This window comes from Panthera pardus, unplaced genomic scaffold (genome assembly GCF_024362965.1).
Source record: "Panthera pardus isolate Hobbes unplaced genomic scaffold, ASM2436296v1 HiC_scaffold_8, whole genome shotgun sequence".
NCBI lineage: Eukaryota > Metazoa > Chordata > Mammalia > Carnivora > Felidae > Panthera > Panthera pardus.
Genome location: NW_026527013.1, coordinates 83588747 through 83606747, shown reverse-complemented (window position 1 = coordinate 83606747; position 18001 = coordinate 83588747). Strand labels below are relative to the sequence as shown.

Genomic DNA, 18001 nt, shown 5'->3' with positions numbered 1-18001 from the left:
TGGCAAATATAAGTAATCTCAAGATACCCATGCTATATCCATTGTCCTATCTGTTGCAACTGCAACACAAAAGGAAAACCTAGAGGGTGTTTCCTGGTCACAAATAATTTTCTAAAAGCACTCTTCTGATCATTTCAGTTGCCTGGGCCATTCTGGTTAAAAATTTACTCTGATGCAGCAGGAAGTGTAGAAAGTTACAGTGTCACACTAGAGTTTGAGGTGTGGACCCAGGATGCGTCACTGTCCACATTGTGGCACTATTTATGTGGTTACTGAATAAAAATGACTGTCTCGTTTTAGACTAAATTTCAGTATCAAAGATCACTGCCCTAAGAAGCAAACAACAGATATGGGAATGCTAGATTGAGAGCTAAAGAAACAAAGCAGGATTCATTATTTGTGTATGATTTTGGCTAAATATTACTCTTGAGGGGAACTCTTCCTTGATAAACTTTTATTAAGAAAAGTATTTTATTAATTTCTCTGAAATCAATTAATCTTATAGCCTGAGCAAACATAAAGGAAACTACAAGACCTATGAGGTTCTATCACTTCCTGTTCTACACTACCTGGGGACTTCATTTTACTGTTTAAATTTTGAGGCTTGTGTTCAGTTGATGATTTCCTTCTTCTGTTTCTTCTTACACATACATATACCTTTCAGCTCTGAGCAGAGCCTGGCAATCTTTTTAACAAAATCTGGTACCTTCCAGTGCTGGTCTCCACAGCTACTATTCCAAAACTTGAGCCCTTTCCCCCCAGTTCTTCCCCTTCTCTGTTCTCAGACACAGAGATGGTTCTCCCAAACTCACAAACCAAATGTGAAGATTGTATTTTAGCCTCACATTGAAGGATTCAAATTTATAGGAACAAAGAATCAGAAAAACCTTCAGTTAAGATGAAGTACCAGACGAAAGAAACTGAGGAGAGGCATAAATAATTGCTTTTTTAAACACAGTAGAATAACCTGGTGTCCCTTCCTCTAATCCATAGTGTCTACAGGAGTTGTCATCCAAATTGAACATAAATACCACAAAAGCTCTTGTTGAGTCTCATCTTACTGGATTTTTGACATAGATTTCACCCATTTTAGGAAGGGTTCACAATGAAAATATGCTAGAAAGGTAGGCTGGGTGCCTCCATTGGTTAAGCATCTGACTCTTGATTTCCACTCAGGGCATGATCTCATGGTTCCTGAGATCGGGAGCTGCATGTTGGGCTCTGCCCTGATAGTGTGGGGCTTGCTTCGGATTCTCTCTCCTACTCTTTCTGCCTCTCCCCTGCTGGTGCACATGCTTTCTCTCTTTCTCTCTCTCTCTCAAAATAAATAAATAAACTTAAAAAAAAAAAAAAGAAAATCTGCTGGAAAGATGTGATAGAGTCCATCAGTATCTAAGTGGTACAATTTTTAATCCATTCATTCATTGGGACATTTATCTTCTTTTACCCCCTAAATTTTAAACCAGTTAACAAGGATAATGTTTCTAATTTTTTCAAAAACTTAATCTGTATTAGTAACCTAGAAAAAATCCAAATAAATTATAAATTATTTCTCATTTGTATAATTTTTTTTCCTATTTGTGAAAGGAAGATATCATGAAGACTTTATTTTATTCTAACACCTATTTTTCTCGTTTTCTAGGTTGGTCAGTGTAATAACCAGTAGAAGCAAAGGGCCTTTTTAAAGTCACATTTCCTAGCAGAGGCTTAATGTAACTAAAAAGATGATAGAAATGTTCATAATCTCAAGTATGGAGTACTTAGAATCTTCTCTCAAAATCTGCCCCTCTCCAGTGTTCTTAGCAATAGTCATACAGTCTGACCATCTGCTCAAGCAAACAATCATATTTCTGTATCCCTCAACCTGTGTATCACCAAGTCCAGCTGCTTTTATCATTTGACTATTTCTCACACTGCTCCATTTATTTTCCCCTCCATTTCCATCATCCTAGTGCCAGCCATCATCCAAACCACAACCAGTATAGTATAAAGTAATTAAAAGTATAGGCTTAGGAAGCAGTTAAGCCTGGCTCAATTCTCTCTCTGCCTGGGCATAGCTGGGGTCCATTAGGATATGTTTTTAATCTTAAGTTTCTCAATCATATATTGGAAATAATATGAGTAATGTTAGTATTTTTTTACTCCATAGGTTTATAGTTCATTAAATAATTCATATACTATGCTTAACATAATTTTTAGCACATACTACAAGTTTTTAAATGTTAGTGTTTGCTTTCACCAGTTTGGCACACCATATCCATCAGGTTAATAAATGTGTCATAATAATCAGTGCATGCTCTACATCTGTCCTATCCAATATGATACTCACTAGCCATGTGAAGCTATTGAGCACTTGAAATGTGGATAGTAGAGACTGAAATGTAAAATACACAATAGGTTTTTTCAATTTGGATATTAAAAATGTCAAATATGTCAATAGTAATTTTTGCATTGATTATGGTTTAAAATGCTAATATATTTAATGATTGAGTTAAAATGTTATTAACATTATTTTTATTTAATTATTCTAATTTTTTTAAATGATTACTGAAAAATTTTAAAACCCCTATGTGTGGTTCACATTTATGGTTTAGCATTATATTTCTATTGAACAGCACTGATTTAGACTTTCCATTTTCTCTTATTTATATATTCTTTTAGAATGGCCAGTTACATTCTTGAAAGGCTTCAAGTGATTTGAGATTTTGTTTAGAAATGTATTTAAAATATTTGAAATTTATTGGAGAAGAAGATCTAAAAACTCCTGGCCAATGGTACAGCTGTGGAATTTTTATATTTTGCAATTTTGATCTTTTAAAGATTAAATATTTTTCATTTTTTTGATTTTAAAGAGTAAAGATTTTTTCAAATAAGATATATATATATATATATATATTCACTAATATCCATTCAATATACCTTTTAAGTAGTCTCTTTTTTTCAGTTTTATACCTTTATTTGACAATCAGTGGTTAGTTCTTATCCACATTAACTGTAGGTTTTTGAAAGTGGTGACAGGTACATAGGTAACTAAAATATAGAGCTTGTTTGGTGGGTCTTCATCCTCGTTACAATTTCTGGACAACCGCACATACATACAGTATGGAACATTTCTTATTCCTTGGGCCCAGACAGCTCTGTTGAGCCTGGTGTCAATGCACACATCTGAAGATCCCACCTTCATGGCAAATTCCCAGATCTCTTTGAGTGTCTGAGGGCATGCTTCTTGAAATCCACTCCATGGATATGCTTATGATGTTGATGGTGTATTCTCTGGTCACTACCCCCTTGATGGCAGAACAGCCCTTCTTCTGACCACCTTCTTTGTGGGAGCTACCCTTCTTTTCAGGAGACATTCTGCCAGGCCAAGGAAGAGCACAAGGTATTGTGGGGGAGGCAAAACAGCATCTCAAGCACACTAAGTAGTCTTTTTTAAATAAATCAATTCCTTCTGGCTTTAAGATAAAAATCCTTCTTAAAAACTCTTAATATTAGAAATGCATATGCCTCCCTGAATACATGGTGATTGTGAGAAAGAAGTAGTATGTATTACGCTAGAAGAATTTTGGAGAAAAGTCTGGATTGAGTTAGTTGAAAATTTTTGTAGAGCAGACAGAGACATTAGGCAATTATTGCTCTTTTAGCCTTAAATATTTAATGTAAAGGAAACTGTTTCATATTGTTTGTTCTAGCATACAATGCTGCAATGAATTTTCTTGTAAGTACATCCTTTTTATTTAAAAAAGGAAATTTGAAAGGATTAATTTTATTTAAAAAATTGGAACAAATTTGACAAAAAGCATTTTTCATTTTTGGGATAATGGTCACATGGATATGTATTATTTCTTCAGTCTTTATATTTTAATATTAATTGTAATAATTTGTTTATAAATTATCTTGGGCATTCCATGAAAGTATTCATATCATGGCACATTTACCTTTTCTTTCTATTCTCTATATCTCATATTATTTTTCTAGTTTTAATGTCTTGTGCAGGATCTCAGGTCTGTGTGAACTACAGTAGTGAGAGCAGGCGTCCTTGTCTTGATACCCACCTGAAAGGAAACAAAACTAAAATGTCTCTATTAAATGTGATGATTTCTTTAGATATATTATAAGTACCCTTTTTTGTTGTGTTTTTTTTAAGTTGTCTTTCTCTTTCCTCGTTTGCTAAGAATTTTTATCTTAACTGTGTAGAAAATCATATTGAGTGCTTTTTCACCCCAAATTGAAAGATTAATTTTTTGATCATTTAATTTGGTGCTTATTAATTGTGTTAATAACTGTCCAAGCTGAACAGTCCTTGCATTTATTTAATTGATATCACTAGAAGTTTGTTTCTTGGTGTTTTCACATAGCCTTATTTTTAATTGTCTCTTTTATCGTAACTTTATTGTTATTTTTGTGCTCCTCTCTTTTTCTTTTTTTATGTATTAAAATTTTTTTTAATGTTTATTTATTCTTGAGGAAAAGAGAGACAGAGTATTAGTGGGGGAGGGACAGAGAGAGAGAGGGAGACACAGAATCTGAAGCAGGCTCCAGGCTCTGAGTTGTCAGCACAAAGCCCTTTGCGGGGTTTAAACTCACAAGCCATGAGATCGTGACCTGAACAAAAGTCTGACCTTTAACCAACTGAGCTACCCAGGCATCCCTTTCCTCTCTTTTACTTTTGTTTTTGAATTTAGTTTGCTGGGTTTTTTTCCTAGCTTATTCGGATTTTAGTTAATTTGTTTTCCATCTTTCTTATATTCTGGTAATATTCACAATTTGGTACATTTTCCTCTACATTTCAGCAGCAAACAGATTTCAACCCAGTGCTTTCATTGTCATTATAATGTAAGAATTTCAAATTTTAGCATATAATCTCTGCTTTAAACCAAAGGGTAAATGGTAATATGTTAGTTTTTAGAGATAAGAATTTTTTTCCTAAATATTCTAGTTTGATTTCTAATGGTATTGCATTGTAGTTGTAGAATATAGATGCTATGTTGCTAATTATTTGAAATTTTTTGAAACCTCTTTTGAGGCCAAGTTTATCATCATCATTGGTAAATATTTCATATGTGCTTGAAAATATGTATTCTATGTTCATTTGTCATGATGTTCTAGACATATCTATTACACCTAACAGTAATGCCATTGAATTCATCTCTACCTTTATAGTTTTCCATGTGTGTTCATTAACTATGTCTTTCCATATAAGATATGTTATTCCTTTTTCTACTTAGAGGCTGTACTCTCAGCTTGATATTGATGATTACAATCTTCCCAGCTTACTTTTTTTCATACATATTTCATATCTCTTTTGATGATAATTTTTATTTTCACCTTTGCTCTTTTTCTCATATTAAAATTTTTACTTGGTATTTATTTATTTATTTATTCATTTATTTATTTGAGACGGGGGGGGAGAGAGAGAGAGAGAGAGACAGAGCATGAGTTGGGGGAGGTGTAGAGAGAGAGGGAGACACAGAATTCAAAGCAGGCTCCAGGCTCTGAGCTTCAGCACAGAGCCTGACGCAGGCTTGAACTCATGAACCATGAGATTATGACCTGAGCCGAAGTCTGACGCCCAACCAACGAAGCAACCCAGGAGCCCCTACTTGATGTTTTTTAGATATATCTTTTCCATGATTCATTATCAATTTTTCTGCTTATTGTGTGTGTTTAGGTGTTTTTTCTAATTGAGTATCTCTTAGACAACATGGCTAATTCTTATTTTTAGTACAATCTGAGAGTCATTGTCTTTTCACTGTTGTTTTACCTATTTTGATTAATAAGTTTTACCATAAATTAATTTGTTACTATTGTATTAGAAGATGTTTTCTACCTACTGCAATTAATGTTATCGTATGTCTCCCATTTCCCTGATTTTAATTAGGTGTTTCTCATGAACTAACAATATGCATTATATTTTTATTATTTTGATGGTCATTAATTCATTAAGGTTCTTTTAACAAATACGTTTTACCATAAATTGTGCCCTGGGCAATGCACTAAGCAGGGGGAATAAAACAGATTAATATTTTGGTTTTTTTCTCCTTATCAATGTCTATAACTTTATAAACAATTATGTTTCCCCCTGAATAGGAAAAAAAAATGTCAACACAATTCCCTCTCCCATCTTCCTCACTTCCCCTAACAAGTTTGGGTTTAGATTTTTGTGCTTATATAAATGAAAAAAGCATTACTTTTTTCAGATATCAATAAATTCTACTTATTTTTTACATGTTCTTCCCTTTTATACCAATTTTTTGCTATGAGACTTATTCCTTCCTTTCGAAAGTTAAACCTCTAAGAATTTTCAGAATTATTTTATTTTTTAATTTTTTATTTGATTTTTTCATTTTAGAGAGAGAGAAAGAGAATGCGTGAGTGGGAGAGAGGGGCAGAGGAAAAGAGAGACAGAGAGAATCCCAATTAGGCTCCATGCTCAACAAGGAGGACAACATGGGGTTTAATCCCACAACCCTGGGTTAACCTGAGCTGGAATCAAGAGTCAGCCACTCAACCAACTGAGCCACCCAGAAGCCCCAAGAATTCTTTTGAAGATATTCTTCATGTTGCTAGACTCACTCTCTGACATCTTCATTTTTCTCTAACATTGAAATGATAGCTTAATTGAATATAATATCAGATTCAAATCCTTTTCCTTGTAAACTTTCTTGTATTCAGTATTGTTGTCAAGACTAAAGGTACTGGATTTTAATTTCTCTCTGAAAGACAAGTTTTAGTTTCTTTTTGAAAATTTTCAGCAGTTTCCTTTGCTTTTACTAATCCTAAAAGTCACTATAATATATCCAAATGAGAGTTTTTTCTCCACTTAGCTCTCCTACTCAGTTCTTTGTGTACCCCTTTAAATGGAAGTCTCACAGTTACCTTTTTTTCTTTTTTTTTTTAATGTTTTATTTATTTTTGAGACAGAGAGAGACAGAGCATGAGCATCGGAGGGTCAGAGAGAGACGGAGACACAGAATCCAAAGCAGGCTCCAAGCTCCAAGCTGTCAGCACAGAGCCGGATGCGGCGCCCAAACTCAAAAACCGGGGTATCATGACCTGAGTGGAAGTCGGACACCCAACGGACTGAGCCACTCAGGTGCCCCCAGTTTTCATTAATTACACAAATTATCAGTATGTTTTTCTTCAAATATTTTCTCTATATGTGTATTTTCTCTCTCCTTCTAGATGGGTATTGCTTTTTCTATTATTAGTCTCCATTTCTTTTGAAATTTTTTCCATTCATTCCAACTCCTTATTCCCTGCTAATGCTTTTTGAAAGAGTTCTTCAATCTTATCTGTCAGCTCAGTAAATCATCCTTCACATATATTCAACAAGTTCTCTTCACTGGAAAATAAGTAACTAGAAAATGAAATGGAAAATAGATGCCATTTGTGATAACAATGAAAACTATCAATTGCCTGGGAAATAATCTAGCAAAGATTGCCTGAGAGGTTTATAGATATTTAAAAAAAAATTCTATTAAAGGACATCAAAGTAGATCTGAATAGAGAGATATAATATACTCATGAATACAGTGAATAAAACTTTAGAGATTTTAATTGTCATCAAATAAATATATAAATCCATCACTATTCAATTCAACACCACAGCTAAGTTTGGGGAGAAACTTGACAAATTTATTCCAAAATTTATACAGAAAGGTAACTTTCTGTGAGTTGCTAAAGCAGTTTTCAAAAAGTGTAAGATAGGGGCGTCTGGGTGGCTCAGACGGTTAAGCGTCCGACTTCAGCTCAGGTCACGATCTCGCGGTCCGTGAGTTCGAGCCCCGCATCAGGCTCTGGGCTGATGGCTCAGAGCCTGGAGCCTGCTTCCAATTCTGTGTCTCCCTCTCTCTCTGCCCCTCTCCCTTCATGCTCTGTCTCTCTCTGTCTCAAAAATAAACATTAAAAAAATGTAAAAAAAAAGTATAAGATAGAAAACTCATACTATTAGATAGTAAGACAGATTCCAGCACCAAATGATAAAATTATCAGTGTGGTACTAGTTCAGGGACAGACTGATTGAATGAAGGAATACAAAAACAAGGATTTAAACAGATCACAGGTTATGTGATACAGATTACATAACCTAGATAGTAAGACAGATTCCAGCACCAAATGATAAAATTATCAGTGTGGTACTAGTTCAGGGACAGACTGATTGAATGAAGGAATACAAAAACAAGGATTTAAACAGATCACAGGTTATGTGATACAGATTACATAACCTTGAAGAAATGATGGATACTTTTGTAAATGAAACTAGAGATTTAATTTGCAATTTAGAGAAAAATAAAATTGGACTTCTAGCACATACCATTACAAAAACAAATAAACAAATAAATCAATAAATAAATGAATGAATGAAAGACCTCCATATGAAAGTGAAACAATCAAGCTAACCACAGAATATGTTTACCAAACCAAGATATAAAAGCTCAAATCTCAAGAGAAAAGCCAACATAATTTGATGAATATGAGAATTGGGCAACATAAGTAAGAATTTCTATAAATCAATGTCACTCACAGGTTGTATCACTGGGAAGAAAACCATAAGAAAGACATTACTGAGCAAATTTATATGGACTGCTCTTGAGGTCAACCCTGTGAAAGGGAGAGAAGGGAAGAAAGCAAGATTGGGTTAGAGAGAAATATAGTGCCATGTTGCAGTATCAGAGAAAGCTTTTTCTCTACCACTGGAGACAGGCTGAGCCCAAACTTGCCTACACTGACCAGTCCCTGGATGCTGGTCATCCCTGCATTCACCAGCTTCTAGGAAGGGAGTGTAAATTTGGGTGAGACAGTTTTCTCTACCAAGGCAGTTCCTAATTAGGAATGATTATTATGGGCTGTCTACAAGTATCACTTTTCATCAGAGGGAAAATAAGCGCTCCGGTTCTGAACAAGGATCTGAGTTGTATGTCACAGATTCCATTTCAGTCACAAGATTGAGATTAAAGTGGTAGCAGGGATTACATACAATGAATAAATAATAAAACTTAGTACATAGCAGATCTAATGACTTCCATAGAACCTAGCAAAAAAAAAAAAAAAAAGGAAAAAATAACAGAAGTAAAAATTTAATTTTTTAAAATTTTTTACGTTTATTTATTTATTATTGAGAGACAGAGCACAAGCAGGGGATGGGCAGAGAGAGAAGGAGACACAAAATCCAAAGCAGGCTCCAGGCTCCGAGCTGTCAGCACAGAGCCCAAGGCGGGGCTCAAACTCACAAACCACGAGATCACGATGTGAGCCGAAGTCAGATGCTCAACCAACTGAGCCACCGAAGGCACCCCCAGAAGTAAAAATTTAAATGATTAATAACTATATTAAGTTACCCTAATCTCATTAATAATGAGAAAAATGAAGAGATAAATATTAAGCATGTTGACCAGAGCATTCTTTGTTCTTGTAAAGAATTAAAGTAATTTAGCTATTGCATGCTAATGAAATTAGCTGATAACATGTAGTGCATATATGATAATAGAATGATGTACATTAAGTAAAAGAAACAAACCAGTTAGTTGTACATAGAAAGAAACTAGATTTTACTATACATAATGTTGACTGTGAAAAGTAAGAAACAAAATGTTAACACTTATACCATCTTGTAAATTTAACAAAACATGTAATACAACTATATTTTTGTGTTTGAGGATAGCATATCTAAAGCAATACATGCAAAGTGTTTTGGAAAGTCGTGATGGATTAACCAGTATCAGATTTACTATTATCCTTAAAGAACTATAAATACTTATTAACATATACAAAGCAACTGTCTGCAGGCCTTGGGCAGAACTAATCCAGGCATACAGTTTTCAAGAGAAGAAAAGCATATGAAAAAAATAAGTACTGTATTTTCCCCTGTTTTTTGCCTGAAGGTATTTTTCAATCCCGGCAAAGAGAAATAGAGTACAGACAGTGGAAGTCTAACTGGGCAGAGGAAACACAAATTTGACCTGGCTGTCATTGAAGGGGGGCAGGATATTAGAGAGGAAGAAATCGCAGGGGAAAAAAGCCCCCCCAAATCTGCATATTTTTTCATGTTCTTGGCCAATTTCTAAATTATGCATGCACAGAGTGAGACTGTGAGAAATAGTATGTATTGTTTACTATATGGATTTGTATAATAATAATTGATTTTTAGTTGTACTTTATTGTGATTAGAGAAGATGATCTTAATTAGAGCACCTTTTCTTTCTTCCCCAAAAAAGAAAGCAGAAGGCTAATCAATCAGAGTCTATTAAGATGGTTTCCAGATTCAAGCACCATAACTATTTAAGGTAAGAGGGTTAGTGAAACTTCCAAAAGTACTACTGCTGCAACTAGTTCCAAAGCCATAATTGATAGAGATCTATCACTTTTCTCCTCCACCACTCATTTTACCTTTGTTTCACAGTTGGCTATCTCTGAGTGGCTTGCTTGGCAGGGAAGCTCAAAACTTTACTCCTGAAGTGTAATCCCTTCATTTTATTTTCTTTATGTTACAGCCATCTTACAATATAGACCCCCAATGACCCACATTTCCCACTATTTAGGCCCTGGTGTAGTGCCCACATGCATTACATTATGACTGCTCCTGTGTGACCAATAGAATATGGCAGAAGTGATAATGTATGACTTCCAAGGCTGGGTCATAAAAGGTGTTGCCTCTTTTGCTTTGATCTCTTGAAACACTTACTCTTGGAGCTCTGAGTCACCGTAGAAGCCATCCAACATCTAGAGAGATGACATTCAGAGGCTTTGAATCACATAAGAACCCAAAAGAACACAGGGAGAGATGCATGGGTAGTCCCCAACTGTTCTAATCCCTATATATTAAAGTCATCCCAATTGAGACCCCAGAAAATTCATATGGCAGAGATAAGATGTCCCTACTGATCTCTGCCCATATAAATTCATAAACAAAATAACATCTTGTTTTGGTTTTAAGACACTAAATTTTACACAGAAATAGATATCAAAACATTTTTTCTAACCACAGTTACTGCAGTTATCTATTTACAATTATTGTGGGCATAAGCTCATAAATTCAGTGGGTTGTAGACAACATCCTCTGTACCATCTTTAAGTAGCAACTGTAGCCTGTCCTGGTAAATAGGGTTGATTACCACTACTAATATGTTAACACCCTTTTACTTGCTTACTGGTCCACTAGCATAAGGACTGACATCAATCCTCTTCAGTTTAGCATTAGCGTTATCTCACCAGTCCATCTTTGCATCAGCTTAGATTCCTTTCTTCTGTGTTAGTTGATTGTTGGGAATACACCTCAAGGCCAAAGACTTAAATTGAGATAGAAGTTACTGTGCATGGATGTCTGGGCCACCTGTTTGTGTGATTTACTAGTACATTCTGGGTATGCTCAGGCTGAAATCCAAATGCTATTTCTACATCTGCCCAACTGTATGAAATGATGGATCTGAGAATATCCAGCTCTGGAAAGGAAAGGGAACTCCAGTGATATAGTCATTTAGCATCCCATGGTCAGGTTATCAGTTTCTAGTAAGGTCCAATATCACAGAGGAATTTTTGTTAAAATTGAGACTATTTCTCTTAAAGAAAAGGCATGATCTACCACTAAATCCCAGAAACTTATCAGAGAATTTGTGCAGCAAACTTTCTCTTCACAGATATATCTACATCTGTCAAATCTGCTGAGTCATAAGACCCATGTGGCTATGCACCTCAGGGTGGATCTTCTGCAGAATCCTCTCTTCCTCTTTTCCTCATCCAAAATGGATAGCTTTCAAGTCACAAGATACATGGGTCAAGGCAGTATTTTCTTTCTCTTTTTTCTTTTTTTTCAGAGCGGTATTTTCAACTTCAGTGTATGCTACCTCCAAAATCAGAAGAGACCAATCAAACACTGTACCTCTATTGAAGGAGTGTCAGGTGCAACATGAAAATTTGCCCTTGGTCTTAGAAGGAATATTGTGGCATGTCACAGACCACTGGGCATCCAAAACTGTTGCAGTCTCTTTAGTCTTCATGAGACTTCTCTCCATCGCCTTGATATAACATGTCTTACTAGCATATCTGGTGGACTTTCAACTTCCTACTCACCATGTCATCAGTGTACTAGTCTAGTGTTATGTTCTATGGCTTGTCAAAATGATCAAGATACCTAAATTCTCCACCATGACAGAGAACAGGACAGTTAGCCTATCCCTGGGCTAGGGAGTAAACGTGAACTTCTGTTTTTACCATGAGAATAAAAACCAAAGTTGATCCTTCTTAGTAAAAGGAATTGGAAAAAAAAATTATCTGCAAGATCAGTAGCCCTACAACATGTGCCAAAGTTTGTGTTAATTTATTGCCAATCAACCAGGTGGTAGCCCCAATAGCAGCCACTATGGCAGGTGGTAAAATGCAGCAGCTGTGATTGGGGCTGCCACTTGGATAAATTTATAATAATATATACATCTGCCAAGATCCATTTCATTTTTTGCAGGATACATATAGTTGAATTAAACAGAAATATTATTTGAACCATCCTCCTACATCCTCTGTCTTTGATAGTGGTATTGATCTCAGCAATTCTTCCCATAATATAGTATTAATTCTGATTTATAATTTTCCTCCAGCTAGAAGTGTGATTTCTGGGGTTTCTACTTGGCTCTTGATGACGTAGTGGCTCTTATTCCACAGACCATAACACCAGCTGCTAAATATTTCTCTCTCAATAATGTACACATGAACCAAGGAAATAATAACAGGTTAGGACCACAGATACTTGGATACACTGTGAAATGAACTTGAGCCAAACTCCACCTGGCCTCCATAAGGTCCCATTTAGCCAGAGAACCATGGTGGCATTTCAGATCCCATGGCATCACTGTCAGCTCAGACCTTATACCTAACACACCTAGAAATGTCTGGATTTTCCAATTCCTCAGTGTCAGTTACCCAGGGAATGATTGCAGGTCCCTTTGGAGAATAACCAAGGACATATTTACCGTATAAATTCCATGTGGCACTGCAGGCTTCTTTCACAAGGGAACCATGTTATTTGATCAATGAGTTCTGATTTTGAGAACTGACTTAGGTCGGGAAATTGAGTGAGAAGCCACATTTTCCCATTTCAACAGCTGATGAACAATCTTCCCCATCATCTTTTTTTTTTCTCTTCCTTTCTCATACGTATCTGCCTGTCTAGTTTGTTTCTATGAACTCCATGACCTATTAGCTATTACCACAGATCCCTGAAGGTCAAGGAAACTGGATGGCAAACTGGCAATTATATCTACTATGCCTCTGATGATTTAGTGCTATGCCTTGGCCTCATAGCCTTTGACATTAAAGAGCCCCCTTTGATAGCAACAACCTCCACTGTCATCAGAGCCTGCCGAGAGCAGCTACCACCAACCAAGCTTCTTAAACATGTTGGTGCCAACTCAGAAGTGCATTCCTATGGGATGTCTTCTTGCCTCACCCAGGAATCGTAATTATGTCATGGGTACTCAAGTCTTACATAGTAAATCTATTCTAATATTCTCAACTCCTTGATTGTTTTGACCCCTTCTGCAATATCATAAGACATTTCCAGGTTTTTCATCATATTTCCTAGTTTTAGTATCAGGGTAAGGTGGGCCTCAGAATGAATTTGGAAACTTTCCTTCCTTCTGCTATTTTTTTTTTTTTGAATAGTTTAAGAAGAATAGGTATTAACTCTTCTTTACATGTTTGGTAGAATATACCTTTGAAGCTATCTGGTCTTGGACTTTTATTTGGGGGGAGTTTTTTGACAGATTCAATTTCATTACTGGTAATCAATTCACATTTTCTATTTTTGTTGATTGTGTTTTGAAAGGTTATATGTTTCTAGGAATTTATCCTTTTCTTCTAGATTGTCCAATTTGTTGGTATATAATTTTTCATAATAATCTCTTACAATTCTTTGTATTTCTGTTGTGTTGATTGCCATTTCTCCTCTTGCATTTCTGAGTTCGTTTAGAGTCCTCCTTTTTTTCTGAGTTGGACTAAGTCTTTATCAATTTTTTTTTTCCACGAACCAAGTCCTGGTTATATTGATTTTTTCTGCTTTTTTAAAATTTCTATTTAGTTTATTTCTTTCCTTATTATTTATTTCTTCTACTGGTTTTAGGTTTTGTTTTTCTTCTTTTTCTAGCTACTCTGGATGAAAGGTTAGGTTACTTGAGATTTTTCTTGCTTCTTGAGGTAGGCTTGCATCACAGTAAATTTCCTTCTTGGAACTGCTTTTGCTGCATTCCAAAGATTTTGGACTGTTGTGTTTTAATTTTCATTTGTTTCTATGTATATTTTGCTTTCTTCTTTGATTTCTTCACTGACCCATTCATTGGTTAGTAGCATGCTATTTAACATATTATTTAGCATATTTTTTCTTACGGTTGATTTCTAGTTTCATAGTATTGTGATTGGAAAAGATGCATGATATGACTTTGATCTTTTTCACCTTGTTGAGATTTGTTTTGTGGCCTGATATGGGATGTGTTCTGGAGAATATTTCACATGCACTTGAGAAGAATATGTATTCTGCTGTTTTAGGTTGGAATGTTCTAAGTATATCTGTTACATCCATGTGGTCCAATGTGTCATTCAAAGCCACTGTTTCCTTGTTGATTTTCTATGTGGATGATTTGTCCATTGATGTAGTGGGCTGTCAAAGTCCCCTACTATTATTGTATTATTGTTGATTATTTCTTTTATGTTTGGTATTAGCTGCCATATGTATTTGGGTGCTTTCATATTGGGTGCATAAATATTTACAATTTTATATCTTCTTGTTGAATTATCTTTATGATTACATAGTGTGCTTCTTTGTCTCTTGTTACAGTCTTTGTTTTAAAGTCTATTTTGTCTGATATAAATATTGCTACCCCAGCTTTCTTTTCACTTCCATTTATATGATAAATGATTTTCCATCCCTTCACTTTCAATCTGCTTGTGACTTTAGGTCTGCAATGAGTCTCTTGTAGACAGCAAGCATATAGTTGGGTCTTGCTTTTTATCCATTCTGTCACCCAGTGTCTTTTGATGGGAGCATTTAGTCCATTTACATTCAATTATGTACTTATTGCTATTTTGTTACTTGTTTTATGGTTGTTTTTGTAGTTTTTCTCTGTTTCTTTCTTCTCTTGCTTTCTTTCATGATTTAATGGCTTTCTTTAGTGATAAATTTAGATTCCTTTCTCTTTTTTACATATCTAATAGCAGTTTTTGATTTGTAGTTACCATTAGGTTTCTATGCATCTTATGCATATAGCAGTCTATATTAAGTTGGTGGTTACTTAAGTTTGAACCCATCCTTTACACATCCTCCTTTCCATTTTTTTCAGTGTATAGTTTCATAGTTTACATCCTTTTATTTTGCTAATGCCTTCACTGATTTTTACAGATATACTTAACGTTACTGCTTTATGCTTCCCACCTTTCTTACTCTTTCTTATAGTCTTTCATTTTCACTCATGAGTCGCTTTTAACATTTCTTATATAGTCAGTTTTGCAGTTGGTCACGAATTCCTTTAACTTTTGTTTGCGGAAGCTCTTTATTCTTCATTCTACTGTGAATGATGGCCGTGATGGATAAAGTACTCTTGGTTGTAGGATTTTTCCCTTCAGCAGTTTGAATATATAATGCCTCTTCTTTGTGGCCTGAAAAGTTTCCGCTGAAAATTCAGCTGATAGCCTTATGGAGTTTGCCTTGTATGTAACTGTTTTTGCTTTCTCTCACTGTTTTTATTTTTTTTTAATTTTTTTTTCAACGTTTTTTATTTATTTTTGGGACAGAGAGAGACAGAGCATGAACGGGGGAGGGGCAGAGAGAGAGGGAGACACAGAATCGGAAACAGGCTCCAGGCTCCGAGCCATCAGCCCGGAGCCCGACGCGGGGCTCGAACTCACGGACCGCGAGATCGTGACCTGGCTGAAGTCGGACGCTTAACCGACTGCGCCACCCAGGCGCCCCTCTCACTGTTTTTAAAATTCTCTCTTTATCACTGTTTTTTGCCTTTTTAATTACTACGTATCTTGTTGTGGACCTTTTTGGGTTTGGGGCTTTCTGTGCCTCCTGGATCTGGATTTCTGTTTCATTCCCCATGACTTGGGAATTTTCAGCTATTATTTCTTCAAACAAATTTTCTGCTCCCTTTTCCCTCTCTTTTCTTCCTGGCATCTCTATAATTTGAATGTTATTACGTTTGATGGTGTCGCTGAGTTCCCTGTCTATTTTCATTTTTCATTATTTTTCTCTCTCTTGTTCAGCTTGATTACTTTCCATTACTGTGCCCTCCAGGTGGCTGATCCATTTTTCTGCTTCCTCTAGTCTGCTATTAATTCCATCTAGTGTATTTTTAATTTCACTTATAGTTTTTTTTTATTTCTTTTTTTTTATGTTTTTCTATCTCTTGGTTGAGGGTCTTACTGAGGTCCTCCACTCTTTTCTCAAGTCCAGTAAGTATTTTTATGACCATTACTTTAAATTCTTTAACAGCCATATTTCTTATCTCTATTTCATTTGGCTCTCTTGCGGTGATTTTGTCCTCTTCTTTCATCTGCGATATATTACTTTGTCTCCTCATTTTGTCTAACTCTCTGTGTCTGTATCTATGTGTTAAGAAAGTCAGCTATATCTCCTGCTCTTGAAAGTAGTGGCCTTATAAAGAGGAGGATCTTGTAGTGTCCTGTAGTGCAGTATCTTCTATTCACCAGAACCTGGTGCTTCAGGGGTGTCTCCCATTGTGTTGTATATACCCCACTGTTATGGCTGAGCTGCTTTTGCCTTCAGTCTAGTCATCTGCAATGGCTCTTTGCCTGTTGTAGGCAAGGTTTGGTCTCTGTATTGTTAGTGGGCCAGCCTGGAGCTGCCTTGGGCTTGAGTCAGACCAGGCATTGGCCAGAGAGGCAACAGCATTGGACTGCAGGGTATTTTCCCTGTATTATTCCCTAAGAAGCTATTGTTTGTCGGTGGGGCCTGCAGTCAGACAATATGTCTGCCCCAAACCCATTGCTGGAGCTGCAGTTGGACTGATATGTGTGGTTATTTTCCCTTCTACCCAGGGCAAGAGTCACTTTTGGAGCCAGCTGGCTCCTGTCAGGGCTGTTTTTACACTGCCAGGCTTGTGACACCACTTTGGATAAACTCCTACCAAGGGCAAATTGGAGGTGGCAAGTTTGCAGGGGAACAGGGAGTGGGACACATGGTTCCAGCAACATCCACGCTGGTCTGTTGTGGGAGCTGACCTGCAGCCACTTGGGAAAATTCCTGCTGAAACCTGTCCGGTTGGAGGGTTCAAATCCACAGAAGAGTGCAGGGATGTGGAATACTGTTAGCAAGCTAAATGGAGAGTTGGTAATGTGCTGGTTCCTGCAGGTATCTATGTATCTGGCTGGGGGTGGGGGGAAGAAAATGCTCCCCCAGTTCTTTTGTAGAAGACTTCCAAAGATTCTTGCCCCTCCAGCACATGCTCTGAGACTAGTAAATGAATCTCCTTCCCATATACCCCAGGTGATTTTTCAAACTGCTATTTCTATGCTGTATATCAGTGGAGCTATTTCTTGTGTTGTCTCTTTAAAGGCAGGGACTCCATCCTTCAAGTTCTCCTAGAGCTGAGTAAAGCTCTAGGTATTAAACCCCACTGATTGTTAGGCTCCTCTGGTTTTCAAAGCCAAATGTTATGGGGATTCATCCTCCCAATTTGGGCCCCCCTTCCTTGGGGGTGCTGTGGTGGCGGTCTGGTCCTCTCCCCTGTCTGTGCCTACCACATCCCTGCCTCCTGTGGACAGTTCTGTAGGTCTATTTGTCTCCCAAGCAAGTCTCTCCCCCTCCTATCCTCTGATGTGGCCTCTTCCCTACATTTAGCTGTGGAGAGTGTTCTGTCAACCAATGATGCTTGGGTTGTTTTCTGTTATTTACATCGACATGTGTTATCTAATTGTATCCATGGAATGAATTTAGCTTAGGATCCTCCTACTCTGCCATCTTCCACCAATATCCATTTTATATACTTTAAGAAAG

General features: G+C 36.4%; 1 pseudogene; it reads right to left on the bottom strand.

Moving 5' to 3' along the window:
• Positions 1 to 301: 301 nt before the first annotated feature.
• LOC109267905 (60S ribosomal protein L31-like) lies at positions 302 to 3391 on the bottom strand (annotated as a pseudogene).
• Between the last annotated feature and the right edge of the window lie 14610 nt (positions 3392 to 18001).